Here is a 10243-nt window from a genome sequence, read left to right as displayed (position 1 = left end):
TGGAACAGGCAGCACCCTCAAACCTTCAGAAGTATGAGATGAACCCCAACAACTTGGAAAGGTGGATCTCTCTCACACGTACCAACACAGACTATCCCCCAATTTAACTGATCCCCAAAGGTTTTTGATTAAATAGCGGAATAGAAAATATGATCCAAAAAAAGTGTATGTATATCACACGTACACAACCACACTAGGCCCCAATTACTATTGTTTGTACCCCTAAAAGGCTAGATGAGGAGTAGGGGGGGTATGGAACAGGCAGCACCCTCAAACCTTCAGAAGTATGAGATGAACCCCAACAACTTGGAAAGGTGGATCTCTCTCACACGTACCAACACAGACTATCCCCCAATTTAACTGATCCCCAAAGGTTTTTGATTAAATAGCGGAATAGAAAATATGATCCAAAAAAAGTGTATGTATATCACACGTACACAACCACACTAGGCCCCAATTACTATTGTTTGTACCCCTAAAAGGCTAGGAGTAGGGGGAGTATGGAACAGGCAGCACCCTCAAACCTTCAGAAGTATGAGATGAACCCCAACAACTTGGAAAGGTGGATCTCTCTCACACGTACCAACACAGACTATCCCCCAATTTAACTGATCCCCAAAGGTTTTTGATTAAATAGCGGAATAGAAAATATGATCCAAAAAAAGTGTATGTATATCACACGTACACAACCACACTGGGCCCCAATTACTATTGTTTGTACCCCTAAAAGGCTAGATGAGGAGTAGGGGGAGTATGGAACAGGCAGCACCCTCAAACCTTCAGAAGTATGAGATGAACCCCAACAACTTGGAAAGGTGGATCTCTCTCACACGTACCAACACAGACTATCCCCCAATTTAACTGATCCCCAAAGGTTTTTGATTAAATAGAGGAATAGAAAATATGATCCAAAAAAAGTGTATGTATATCACACGTACACAACCACACTAGGCCCCAATTACTATTGTTTGTACCCCTAAAAGGCTAGATGAGGAGTAGGGGGGGTATGGAACAGGCAGCACCCTCAAACCTTCAGAAGTATGAGATGAACCCCAACAACTTGGAAAGGTGGATCTCTCTCACACGTACCAACACAGACTATCCCCCAATTTAACTGATCCCCAAAGGTTTTTGATTAAATAGCGGAATAGAAAATATGATCCAAAAAAAGTGTATGTATATCACACGTACACAACCACACTAGGCCCCAATTACTATTGTTTGTACCCCTAAAAGGCTAGATGAGGAGAAGGGGGGGTATGGAACAGGCAGCACCCTCAAACCTTCAGAAGTATGAGATGAACCCCAACAACTTGGAAAGGTGGATCTCTCTCACACGTACCAACACAGACTATCCCCCAATTTAACTGATCCCCAAAGGTTTTTGATTAAATAGCGGAATAGAAAATATGATCCAAAAAAAGTGTATGTATATCACACGTACACAACCACACTAGGCCCCAATTACTATTGTTTGTACCCCTAAAAGGCTAGATGAGGAGTAGGGGGGGTATGGAACAGGCAGCACCCTCAAACCTTCAGAAGTATGAGATGAACCCCAACAACTTGGAAAGGTGGATCTCTCTCACACGTACCAACACAGACTATCCCCCAATTTAACTGATCCCCAAAGGTTTTTGATTAAATAGCGGAATAGAAAATATGATCCAAAAAAAGTGTATGTATATCACACGTACACAACCACACTAGGCCCCAATTACTATTGTTTGTACCCCTAAAAGGCTAGGAGTAGGGGGAGTATGGAACAGGCAGCACCCTCAAACCTTCAGAAGTATGAGATGAACCCCAACAACTTGGAAAGGTGGATCTCTCTCACACGTACCAACACAGACTATCCCCCAATTTAACTGATCCCCAAAGGTTTTTGATTAAATAGCGGAATAGAAAATATGATCCAAAAAAAGTGTATGTATATCACACGTACACAACCACACTGGGCCCCAATTACTATTGTTTGTACCCCTAAAAGGCTAGATGAGGAGTAGGGGGAGTATGGAACAGGCAGCACCCTCAAACCTTCAGAAGTATGAGATGAACCCCAACAACTTGGAAAGGTGGATCTCTCTCACACGTACCAACACAGACTATCCCCCAATTTAACTGATCCCCAAAGGTTTTTGATTAAATAGAGGAATAGAAAATATGATCCAAAAAAAGTGTATGTATATCACACGTACACAACCACACTAGGCCCCAATTACTATTGTTTGTACCCCTAAAAGGCTAGATAAGGAGTAGGGGGGGTATGGAACAGGCAGCACCCTCAAACCTTCAGAAGTATGAGATGAACCCCAACAACTTGGAAAGGTGGATCTCTCTCACACGTACCAACACAGACTATCCCCCAATTTAACTGATCCCCAAAGGTTTTTGATTAAATAGCGGAATAGAAAATATGATCCAAAAAAAGTGTATGTATATCACACGTACACAACCACACTAGGCCCCAATTACTATTGTTTGTACCCCTAAAAGGCTAGATGAGGAGAAGGGGGGGTATGGAACAGGCAGCACCCTCAAACCTTCAGAAGTATGAGATGAACCCCAACAACTTGGAAAGGTGGATCTCTCTCACACGTACCAACACAGACTATCCCCCAATTTAACTGATCCCCAAAGGTTTTTGATTAAATAGCGGAATAGAAAATATGATCCAAAAAAAGTGTATGTATATCACACGTACACAACCACACTAGGCCCCAATTACTATTGTTTGTACCCCTAAAAGGCTAGATGAGGAGTAGGGGGGGTATGGAACAGGCAGCACCCTCAAACCTTCAGAAGTATGAGATGAACCCCAACAACTTGGAAAGGTGGATCTCTCTCACACGTACCAACACAGACTATCCCCCAATTTAACTGATCCCCAAAGGTTTTTGATTAAATAGCGGAATAGAAAATATGATCCAAAAAAAGTGTATGTATATCACACGTACACAACCACACTGGGCCCCAATTACTATTGTTTGTACCCCTAAAAGGCTAGATGAGGAGTAGGGGGAGTATGGAACAGGCAGCACCCTCAAACCTTCAGAAGTATGAGATGAACCCCAACAACTTGGAAAGGTGGATCTCTCTCACACGTACCAACACAGACTATCCCCCAATTTAACTGATCCCCAAAGGTTTTTGATTAAATAGCGGAATAGAAAATATGATCCAAAAAAAGTGTATGTATATCACACGTACACAACCACACTGGGCCCCAATTACTATTGTTTGTACCCCTAAAAGGCTAGATGAGGAGTAGGGGGAGTATGGAACAGGCAGCACCCTCAAACCTTCAGAAGTATGAGATGAACCCCAACAACTTGGAAAGGTGGATCTCTCTCACACGTACCAACACAGACTATCCCCCAATTTAACTGATCCCCAAAGGTTATTGATTAAATAGCGGAATAGAAAATATGATCCAAAAAAAGTGTATGTATATCACACGTACACAACCACACTAGGCCCCAATTACTATTGTTTGTACCCCTAAAAGGCTAGATGAGGAGTAGGGGGGGTATGGAACAGGCAGCACCCTCAAACCTTCAGAAGTATGAGATGAACCCCAACAACTTGGAAAGGTGGATCTCTCTCACACGTACCAACACAGACTATCCCCCAATTTAACTGATCCCCAAAGGTTTTTGATTAAATAGCGGAATAGAAAATATGATCCAAAAAAAGTGTATGTATATCACACGTACACAACCACACTGGGCCCCAATTACTATTGTTTGTACCCCTAAAAGGCTAGATGAGGAGTAGGGGGAGTATGGAACAGGCAGCACCCTCAAACCTTCAGAAGTATGAGATGAACCCCAACAACTTGGAAAGGTGGATCTCTCTCACACGTACCAACACAGACTATCCCCCAATTTAACTGATCCCCAAAGGTTTTTGATTAAATAGCGGAATAGAAAATATGATCCAAAAAAAGTGTATGTATATCACACGTACACAACCACACTAGGCCCCAATTACTATTGTTTGTACCCCTAAAAGGCTAGATGAGGAGTAGGGGGGTATGGAACAGGCAGCACCCTCAAACCTTCAGAAGTATGAGATGAACCCCAACAACTTGGAAAGGTGGATCTCTCTCACACGTACCAACACAGACTATCCCCCAATTTAACTGATCCCCAAAGGTTTTTGATTAAATAGCGGAATAGAAAATATGATCCAAAAAAAGTGTATGTATATCACACGTACACAACCACACTAGGCCCCAATTACTATTGTTTGTACCCCTAAAAGGCTAGATGAGGAGTAGGGGGAGTATGGAACAGGCAGCACCCTCAAATCTTCAGAAGTATGAGATTGTGTTCACTGTACCCCACAAAGATTGAGTTCACTGCACCCCACAATGATTGTGTTCACTGCACCCCACAAAGATTGTGTTCACTGCACCTCACAAAGATTGTGTTCACTGTACCCCCCAAAGATTGTGTTCACTGCACCCCACAAAGATTCTGTTCACTGTACCCCACAAAGATTGTGTTCACTGCACCCTAAAAGGATGTTGTTCACTGCACCCCACAAAGATTGTGTTCACTGCACCCTAAAAGGATGTTGTTCACTGCACCCCAAAAAGATTGTGTTCACTGTACCCCCCCAAAGATTGTGTTCACTGCACCCCACAAAGATTGTGTTCACTGCACCCCAAAAAGATTGTGTTCACTGTACCCCCCAAAGATTGTGTTCACTGCACCCCAAAAAGATTGTGTTCACTGTACCCCCCAAAGATTGTGTTCACTGCACCCCACAAAGATTATGTTCACTGTACCCCACAAAGATTGTGTTCACTGCACCCCAAAAAGATTGTGTTCACTGTACCCCCCCAAAGATTGTGTTCACTGCACCCCACAAAGATTCTGTTCACTGCACCCCACAAAGGATTTTGTTCACTGCACCCCAAAAAGATTGTGTTCACTGCACCCCAAAAAGGATTTTGATCACTGCACCCCAAAAAGGATGTTGTTCACTGCACCCCAAAAATGATTTTGTTCACTCCACCCCAAAAAGATTGTGTTCACTGCACCCCACAAAGATTGTGTTCACTGCACCCCAAAAAGATTGTGTTCACTGTACCCCACAAAGATTGTGTTCACTGCACCCCAAAAAGATTGTGTTCACTGCACCCCAAAAAGATTGTGTTCACTGCACCCCACAAAGATTCTGTTCACTGTACCCCACAAAGATTGTGTTCACTGCACCCCAAAAAGATTGTGTTCACTGCACCCCAAAAAGGATGTTGTTCACTGCACCCCAAAAAGGATGTTGTTCACTCCACCCCAAAAAGATTGTGTTCACTGCACCCCACAAAGATTGTGTTCACTGCACCCCAAAAAGATTGTGTTCACTGCACCCCAAAAATGATTTTGTTCACTGCACCCCAAAAAGGATTTTGTTCACTGCACCCCAAAAAGGATGTTGTTCACTCCACCCCAAAAAGATTGTGTTCACTGCACCCCAAAAAGATTGTGTTCACTGCACCCCACAAAGGATTTTGTTCACTGCACCCCAAAAAGATTGTGTTCACTGCACCCCAAAAAGGATGTTGTTCACTGCACCCCAAAAAGGATTGTGTTCACTGCACCCCACAAAGGATTTTGTTCACTGCACCCCACAAAGATTGTGTTCACTGCACACCAAAAAGGATTGTGTTCACTGCACCCCAAAAAGATTTTGTTCACTGCACCCCAAAAAGATTGTGTTCACTGCAGCCCAAAAAGATTGTGTTCACTGCAGCCCAAAAAGATTGTGTTCACTGCAGCCCAAAAAGATTGTGTTCACTGCAGCTCACACACAGAAAAATGGATGTGGATCACTGACACCTGCCTATCTCCAATCCCACACCACACAGCAATATCGATTGTAGTTTGTAGAACACAGTTTCCCTAAAATTCAGCAGACTCTGTCCCTAACAGGATTGAGAAGAGATCGTAGATCAGGATTGAGTGCAGATTCACCCCACCCCCCACACAGCAATATCGATTGTAGTTTGTAGAAGACACTGACCCTATAATTCAGCAGACTCTATCCCTAAAATGCCTACAACTCGCCCTGCCTAAACACTCCGACCTGTCCCTCAATTCTATCCGGACACAAATGGTTTTTTCCTGCCTATCTTTCCCTAATCAGCAGCCAGCACATTGATGTGTGCTCTGTCCCTTAGCTAAGCAGCAGAATGACGCTGCTGCGGCGGCTGCCTCGAACTTATAAAGACTTGGTCACATGCTTCAGACGGCCAATCACAGCTACTAAGACATTTGCAGGCATGGCTGGGATGGCTTAAGGCACACCAGTTAAACGATTGTTGATTGGCTGTTGAAAGCCCGCCATGAAAAGAGCGCCAAAGCATGCAAAACCCGGAAATAAAACGACCGAACACGGATTTTTACCCGAACATACAGTAAAGTGTCCGTGTCCGTGTTCGGGTAAAAAAAATCCAATTATTCGGTACGAACACGAATAATACAGTCCGTGTTCGCTCAACACTAGTTAGGGTTAGAGGGTTAGGGATAGGGTTAGAAGGTTAGGGTTAGAGGGTTAGGGTTATGGTTTGAGGGTTAGGATTAGGATTAGGATTAGGATTAGGATTAGGGTTTTGGTTAGGGTTAGAGGTTAGGGTTAGAGGGTTAGGGTTAGGGTTAGATACATAGGGATAGGGTTAGGGTTAGGGGGTTAGGGATGGAGGGTTAGGATTAGATACATAGGGTTAGGGTTAAGGGGTTAGGGGGTTAGGCTTAGGGGTTAGGTGTTAGGGGTTAGGGTTAGGGTTAGAGGGTTCGGGTTAGGGGTTAGGGTTTGGGTTAGAGGGTTAGGGTGAGGGTTAGGGGGTTAGGGTTAGGATTAGATACATAGAGTTAAGGTTAGGGTTAGGGGGTTAGGGTTAGGGTTAGGGGTTAGGGGTTAGGGTTAGGGTTAGGGTTAGAGGGTTAGGGTTAGGGGTTAGGGTTAGAGGGTTATGGTTAGGGTTAGGGGGTTAGGGGGTTAGGGTTAAAGTTAGGGTTAGATAGGGTTAGGGTTAGGGTAGGGTTAGGGTTAGAGTTAGGGTGTTAGGGTTAGGGTTAGAGGGTTAAGGTTAGGGTTAGAGGGTAAGGGGTAGGGTTTGTGGGTTAGGGTTAGGGGTTTCCGTTAGGGTTAGAGGGTTAGGGTTATAAGGTTAGGGTTAGGGTTAGAGGGTTAGGGTCAGAGGGTTAGGGTTAGGGGTTAGGGTTAGGGGATTAGGGTTAGGGTTAGAGGGTTAGGGTTAATGTTAGCATTAGGGTTAGGGGTTAGGGTTAGGGTTAGATAGATAGGGTTAAAGTTTACATTTAGGGTTAAGGTTTAGGGCTAGGGGTTAGGGTTAGGGGTAGGGTTAGGGTTTAGGGTTAGGGGTTGGGGTTGGGGTTGGGGTTGGGGTTGGGGTTAGGGTTAGGGGTTAGGGTTAGGGGGTTAGGGTTAGAGGGTTAGGGTTAATGTTGGGGTTAGGGGTAGGGTTAGGGTTAGATAGATAGGGTTACGGGTTTGGGTTAGAGGTTAGGGGTTAGGGTTAAGGGTAAGGGGTAGGGTTAGGGTTAGATATGGGTTAGGGTTTAGGTTAAGGGTTAGGGTTAGAATAAGGTTTAGGGGTAGGGGTTTGGGTTAGGGTTAGGGTTAGGGGTTAGGTTTAGGGGTAGGGTTAGGGTTAGGGTTAGGGGGTAAGAGGGTTAGGGTTAGGGTTAGGGTTAGGGTTTGAGGGTTAGGATTAGGATTAGGATTAGGGTTTGGGTTAGGGGTAGGGTTAGAGGTTAGGGTTAGAGGATTAGGGTTAGGGTTAGATACATAGGGTTAGGGTTAGGGGGTTAGGGATTGAGGGTTAGGGTTAGGATTAGATACATAGGGTTAGGGTTATTGTTAAGGGGTTAGGGTTAGAGGGTTAGGGTTAGGGGCTAGGTGTTAGGGGTTAGGGTTAGGGTTAGAGGGTTCGGGTTGGGGGTTAGGGTTTGGGTTAGAGGGTTAGGGTGAGGGTTAGGGTTAGGGGGTTAGGGTTAGGATTAGATACATAGAGTAAGGGTTAGGGGGTTAGGGGTTAGGTGTTAGGGGTTAGGGTTAGGGTTAGGGTCAGAGGGTTAGGGTTAGGCTTAGGGGTTAGGGGTTAGGGTTAGGGTTATTGTTAGGGTTTAGGGTTAGGGGTTAGGGTTAGGGTTTAGGGTTTGTGTTAGGGTTAGAGGGTTAGGGTTAGGGTTAGGCTTACGGGGGTAAGGGGGTTAGGGTTAAAGTTAGGGTTAAATAGGGTTAGGGTAGGGTTAGGGTTAGAGTTAGAGTTAGGGTTGGGTATAGGGTGTTAGGGTTAGGGTTAGAGGGTTAAGGTTAGGGTTAGGGTTAGATATGGGTTAGGGTTTAGGTTTAGGGTTAAGGTTAGGGTTAGGGTTAGGTTTAGAGGGTTAGGCTTAGGGGTTAGGGGTTAGGGTTAGGGTTAGAGGGTTAGGGTTAGGGGGTTAGGGTTAGAGGGTTAGTCTTAGGGTTAGGGGTTAGAGGTTAGGGTTAGGGTTAGGGTTAGGGTTAGGGGTTAAAGTTAGGGTTTAGGGTTTAGGGTTAAGGGGTTAGGGTTAGGGTTTTGGTTAGGGTTAGGGTTAGGGGTTAGGGTTAGGGGTAGGGTTAGGGTTATGGTTAGGGTTAGAGGGTTAGGGTTAGGGGTTAGGGTTAGTGGTTAGGGTTAGGGTTAGGGGTTAGGGTTAGGGTTAGGGGTAAGGGTTAGGGTTTTGGTTAGGGTTAGGGTTATTGGTTAGGGTTAGGGTTAGAGGGTTAGGGTTGGGGGTTAGGGTTTGGGGTTAGGGTTAGGGGTTAGGGTTAGGGTTAAGGTTTTGGTTAACGTTAGGGTTAGGGGTTAGGGTTAGGGGTAGGGTTAGGGTTAGGGTTAGAGGGTTAGAGGGTTAGGGTTAGGGTTTGGGGTTAGGGTTAGGGTTATTGTTAGGGTTTAGGGTTAGGGGTTAGGGTTAGGGGTAGGGTTAGGGTTAGGGTTAGAGGGTTAGGGGTTAGGGTTAGGGGTTAGGGTTAGGGGTTAGGGGTTAGGGTTAGGGTTAGGGTTAGGGTTAGGGTTCGGGTTAGGGGTTAGGGTTAGAGGGTTAGGGTGAGGGTTAGGGTTAGGGGTTAGGGTTAGAGGGTTAGGGTTAGGGGTTTGGGTTAGGGTTAAGGTTAGGGTTTAGGGTTAGGGTTAGGGTTTAGGGTTAGGGTTAGGGTTAGGGTTTAGGGTTTAGGGTTAGGGTTAGGGTTAGGGGTTAGGGTTAGGGTTAGGGTTAGGATTAGGGTTAGCAGATTAGGGTTAGGGATAGGGTTAGAGGGTTAGGATTAGGGTTTGTGTTAGGGTTAGAGGGTTAGGGATAGGGTTAGAAGGTTAGGGTTAGAGGGTTAGGGTTAGGGTTAGGGTTTGAGGGTTAGGATTAGGATTAGGATTAGGGTTTGGGTTAGCGGTAGGGTTAGAGGTTAGGGTTAGAGGGTTAGGGTTAGGGTTAGATACATAGGGTTAGGGTTAGGGTTAGGGGGTTAGGGATGTAGGGTTAGGGTTAGGATTAGATACATAGGGTTAGGGTTATTGTTAAGGGGTTAGGGTTAGAGGGTTAGGGTTAGGGGCTAGGTGTTAGGGGTTAGGGTTAGGGTTAGAGGGTTCGGGTTAGGGGTTAGTGTAACGGATCTTTATACCCCAGCTGGGCACATCCGCCGGAACTGTGTCTCCTGTCCTCCAAACGCACCCACAGCCTGCAAAGAAGCCATATCCAGCCCGTAACCCCTCAATCACGAGACAATCCACACAGGTGTTGAGGGTTAAACATGCAGAGCTTAAACTGTTTATTACATTCCAAACCATACAGTTACAAACAGCTAAGGGGCACTCCCCTTAGCCCTGCAAGGGGGGGGGAATGAGTCAAAGACCAACCAATGAGAACTGAACAGTTGTACATTTGAACCAAGCAGTCTTAGTACACACCCCCTGCGGAGAGATGCCTCCAGCTCAGACAAGTGTCTGTGTCATGAATCCACACCCTTAGACACAGGAACAGGAGAGGGGGGGGGGGATGGGCTGTAACATTACATTACATTAACACAATGCCATGAGTCCTGCCATCTTCCTTTGTTCTGAGGATGAATGAAGAGAAAATAAAATGCAATAAAAGGCCAATGTACCAAACTCATAGGAAAATGAAACGAAGGGGTTTACAATCCAGGGACAGGGTGATCCGTCACAGTGCTCCCCCCTTGTGGAACACTC

The sequence above is a fragment of the Pelophylax lessonae genome (assembly GCF_965119305.1).
Source record: "Pelophylax lessonae genome assembly, chromosome: 6".
Lineage (NCBI taxonomy): Eukaryota > Metazoa > Chordata > Amphibia > Anura > Ranidae > Pelophylax > Pelophylax lessonae.
The sequence above is the reverse complement of the archived record's forward strand: the minus strand, read 5'-3'. Positions refer to the sequence as shown.